This window comes from Ambystoma mexicanum, chromosome 2p (genome assembly GCF_040938575.1).
Source record: "Ambystoma mexicanum isolate Mex_15411 chromosome 2p, UKY_AmexF1_1, whole genome shotgun sequence".
Lineage (NCBI taxonomy): Eukaryota > Metazoa > Chordata > Amphibia > Caudata > Ambystomatidae > Ambystoma > Ambystoma mexicanum.
The window spans coordinates 140,574,311-140,579,212 of record NC_090923.1 but is presented as its reverse complement, the minus strand read 5'-3'; the positions used below and the strand labels follow the sequence as shown (position 1 = coordinate 140,579,212).

Here is a 4,902-nt window from a genome sequence, read left to right as displayed (position 1 = left end):
AGGAATATGAGGAGGGAGATAGACAGGAGGGCAGAAGGGGGTTTATTGAGTTTAGGGGATCAGCCAGAAAGGGGAGAAGGGTATGATAGCCCCAGGGTAGAGGGGAGTTCTGGGGGGGGTAGAGTCCGAGGGAACAACAGTGGGGGCAAGGGTGGAGGACAGGTGGGGGTGGCGGGGCAGAGAGGAAGAGGGGGAAAATACCTACAGAAGAGTGCGGGTGGGAGGAGGAGGGAGAGGTCCCCGTCACTTGAGGAGGGTAGGGTGGGGCGCGGAACGGCCCCCCCGGATAGGAGGAGTGGGGGCGGAGGGCGCTGCGCAGCCCCCGCTGTGCAGATGGAGGTTGAGGGTTTTGGTACGGCCCCTCCTCAGTCAAGGCAAGGAGAGCCTAGAGGGCACAGCACGGCCCCTAGCAACGAGGATGTCAGGGTGGAGGTCGGAACGCCTCACCCAAGAGAAGAGGACCAGGCAGAGGTTCCCACAGCCCCGCCGGGAAGACGTCAGAGGAGTGGCGGGGCGGACGCCCCGGGCTCGGAGGAAGATCTGCAAGTTATCTCGGGCAGGAGCCCGCATCCTCAATGGTATCTAAGGGGTGATGAAGTTGGTTGGGATGAATATGGGGGGCGATGGGAATTTGAGGATTACAGGGCGGAAAGGGGAAGGGCGGAGGAGAGAAGAAGTTCAAGGTGGGACGGGGAAAGGGAAGTACAAGGGGGTCGGGGAGAAACGGGTCGAGGGAATTGTTGGCTGGGCGATTGTGCTGACATGTTTTGTCCCCGCAGCAGGAGCCCTCTGAGAATGGAGAGGAGGAGCAGCGGTGTGGAGGCCAGGCCGCAGATGGCAGGCGTGGAAAGAGGTGAGAGGGAAAGGGAATGGTCATCTGCATGGCAGAGAGGGGTCACAAATAGGGGGTTGGGAAATGACCGGGGTGGTCTACAAGGTGTGATGAAAGAAGTAGGGGTGCAGGCTTTTGGAGCTGAAGAGATTGGTAAGAGCATTTGCTCGGTGGAGGTCCAAACGGACAAGGTGGCGGAGCCATTGGGGCTCGAGGTGCAAGCGGGAAAAGATAAAGAGGGGGAGGTAAAGGGAAAGGAGAAGAAATTGCCATACATGGGGATAACAAAGCCATTGGGGGCGCATTTGATGGCAGCAACCAGGGAGAAGATACAGGGAGGGGAATTTGTGGATGTCTTCAAGTTGCTGCATAGGGAGGTGAGAGCGAAAGAGGGGTCCAAGGAGGAAGAGAGAGAGTTGGCTTCACGCCCGAGGGTCCCGGTGACCATTGAGAATTGGACGTCGGCGTTTATCATTTATGCTAGCGTGTATTGCGAGAAATTCCCGGAGCGTTGCGTGGCTCTGTTGAAATACATGGATGTAATAAGGAAGGCCTTCACGAGTTTTGGGGGTTTTCCTTGGGTTAGGTATGACGAGGAATTTAGAGCAAGAATGGCGGAGGACAGTCAGGCGGTCTGGGGGGAGATAGATATGGATCTTTGGCTACAATGGATGGCCCCAACGAGGCCAGCCCCGACATTACACACGGCGAGCGGGCTGCCAGTGCCTTTCCGGCCCTTTCTTGGTCGCCCCGCCCATGAAGGGGCGGGGGGAGGAGGCAGGGGCCAATCCTCAGCAGCATGCTGGGGGTACAATAAGGAGAGCTGCGCAAGAACAATGTGTAGGTTTAAGCATGAGTGCAGCAAGTGCGGGGGGAAACACCCTCTCACGCAGTGTTTCCAACAAGGAGACAGGGGAAGGGGGAGAGGGGCAGGTAGAGGGGTTGGGGGGAAAAGCTTTTACTCCAATTAAAGTGGAGGTGCTGGAGGAGTGGTTGCAATTCTACCCGGATAGGGAAGGTGCTAAGATTTTGAGTGAGGGTTTCGGGCAGGGGTTTAGATTGGGTTACCAGGGTCCAAGGGTGCGGAGGTGGGCGGAAAATCTGAAGTCAGCAAGAGAGAACATGGAAGTGGTAAAGAAAAAATTGAGCAAGGAATTGGAAGCGGGCAGGATGGTGGGTCCGTTTGATGAAGTACCAGGTGACCTAGTAATATCTCCACTGGGGGTGGTACCCAAGAAAGCCCCGGGGGAGTTCAGACTGATTCATCACTTGTCTTGGCCGGAGGGTATGTCAGTTAATGACTTCATTGCCCCGGAAGAGTGTGGGGTAGTGTACGCGAGTGTAGACCAGGCTGTGGAGCTAATAAGGAAAGAAGGGCAAGGGGCCTTCATGGCTAAGTGTGACATAAAAGCGGCGTTTAGATTATTGCCAGTGCACCCGGAGGATTTCTGGTTGTTGGGGTTGCAGTTTGAGAACCATATTTACATAGACAAAGCATTGCCTATGGGTTGTGCAATCTCCTGTGCGCTGTTTGAACGTTTTAGCTCTTTTTTACAGTGGGTTTTCTTGTTCAGCTCAGGGTGGGAGAGTGTGTTACACTATTTGGATGACTTTCTGTTCATTAGCGGGGCAAAGAGGGAGGTGGATTGCAGAAGAATGCTAAAGTCGTTTCAAGACTTGATGGAGGAGTTGGGGGTACCATTAGCCGAAGACAAGACGGAAGGGCCGGCAGTGGTGTTAACATTCCTGGGAATTGAGTTGGATTCAGTGGCCATGACCTCACGCTTGCCGCACGACAAGGTGAGCAAATTGGTGGCACTGTTGGAGAAAACAGTAGGGGCCAAGAAGATGATGCTGGTAGAGATGCAGAGACTGGTGGGGCATCTGAACTTTGCATGTAAGGTGGTGGCCCCGGGGAGGACGTTTTGCAGAAATATGGCTAGGTCCATGGCGGGTGCGAAGTGCCCACATCACAGGATCAGAATATCGGGGACAGTGCGGGAGGATTGCAGGATTTGGTTGCGTTTTCTGGAGAGTTTCAATGGAACGTCGATGTGGTTGCAGGGAGATCCAGTGACTTGGGAAGTTCAGATTCTCTCGGATGCAGCGGGGGCTGGTGGTTTTGGAGTGTTTTGGGGAGGAAAATGGTGTGCCGAAAAATGGCCGGAGAGATGGTTGAAGGAAGGGAGGAGCATAGCGTTCCTGGAGTTTTTTCCATTACTAGTTGCATTGGAGTTGTGGGGGAAGGAGCTGCGAAATAAGAAGGTGAATTTCAATGTAGACAATGAGTGCGTGGTCCATGTGGTGAACAGGCAGTCAGCAAGGGATCAGAGGGTGGCAAGATTGATGAGAGAATTTGTCTTGCGTTGCATGGAATGGAATGTGGTGTTTAAAGCAACACATGTGCCAGGGAAGGATAATGGCATCGCTGATGCATTATCTCGTTTTCAATGGCAGAGATTCCGTGGATTGGCTCCGGAGGCAGATCGGGAGGGGCGGCAGATTCCGAAGGAGCTGTGGAAGATAGGAGGATGAGAGCGCTGGCACTGGTGGAGGGTTCATTGGCCGCGGCATCCAGGAAGTCATACAGGAGGGCCTGGGAGGAGTTTATTAGAGGAGGAGCTAGCAGTTGGAGGGGTAGATGGGATTCGGAAGAGCGGAGGAGGGATGATGTGATTAATTTCATACTGAAGTGCATTGATAGGGGCTGGTCACGGGCAACGATAACAGGAAAACTAGCAGGGATTTCCTTTTACGGAAAATGGTTTTGGGGTTTTCAACCAAGTGGGGGGGAGATGGCAAGTAGGATGTTGGAAGGATGGGGAAGGGAGAGTAAGAGGGACAAAGATAGGAGGAGGCCGATATCGGCTGAATTACTGCAGAGTTTGATTGAGGTTTTGGGGGGAGTTTGCTGGTCGGTATGGGAAGTGGAATTGTTTGCAGCTTGCTTTACATGGTTATTTTTTGGGGCATTTAGGGTTTCTGAGCTGGTAGGGGGAAAAGGGGGGCTAGGGGGGCTGCAGTGGGATGATGTGCAGATCACAGAAGAAGGGCTAGACATCAAGATTAAAAAGTCTAAGACGGATCAGAAAGGAAAGGGCTCCTGGGTCCGGCTGGGTCGAGGGAGCGAGGGTCTATGCCCAATTAAAGTGGGCAAAGTATGGAGGGAGCGCTGCGGGTTTAACTCTGGTCTGGTTTTTCAGCATGCGGATGGATCCCCGGTTTCAGCAGCGCAGGTTTTGGGAGTATTGCGTAAGGCGCTGGGCAGGGTAGGGGAACCGGGGGAGGAGTTTGGGACTCATTCTTTTAGGATGGGCGCAGCATCTGAGGGCAGCAGGTTGGGTTTTTCTGAAGAACGGTTGAAAAGCTTGGGGCGTTGGAGATCGGGAAAATACAAGGGTTACGTCAGGGATTTTGGGAAGAGGGATTACTGAAGACAGTTGGTGGAGGACTTGGGGGGCGAGTTGTTTTGTTTTGTGTAATAAGTTGACTTGTCAGTAATTTGTGTAATTTTTGTTTCAGATGCTGTGCAAAGAAAGGGGGAGTTGGCGCAAGTTTGGATTGTGGGACATTCAATTGTGAAGTGGGCTGGCAAAGAGGCGGAGAAAAGGGTGTTTGGTAGACAGCTGGGGTGCAGTTATAAAGAAGTGGTGGTGAGGTGGCATGGTTTGGGGGGCCTGAGATGGGATCAGCTGCTGCCCATACTGGCAGGAATGAGAGAGCGATATGGGGTTCCTCAGGTGGTGATGCTGCATGCTGGGGAGAATGACCTGGTTAGGGATACGGAGGTGGCTCTGCTGAGAAAGATGAAGAGGGACTTAGGTTGGGTTAGGGATATCTGGCCGCAAGCGGTGGTGGTGTGGACGAAGTTGTTGCCGAGAAGAGTTTGGAGGGGTGCAAGGAATGAGGGAGCGATAGAGCGGGCTAGGAAGGGGATAAATAGAGAAATGGAAAAATTTTGTGCGTCATTGAAAGTGAGGGTCATGGACCATAAGGAGATAACATATGAGGGGTTTCTGGTTTTTAGAGGGGATGGGGTACACTTGTCCATATACGGAAATAGCTACTAC

The 4,902-nt window shown here is 53.3% G+C and overlaps 1 long non-coding RNA gene across 1 annotated transcript; it reads left to right on the top strand.

Moving 5' to 3' along the window:
- Positions 1-320: 320 nt before the first annotated feature.
- Positions 321-4,611, top strand: LOC138565845 (uncharacterized). Its single transcript, XR_011301654.1, has 3 exons — positions 321-578; positions 780-853; positions 4,355-4,611. It is a non-coding gene; the product is annotated as an uncharacterized lncRNA (long non-coding RNA).
- Positions 4,612-4,902: the final 291 nt, after the last annotated feature.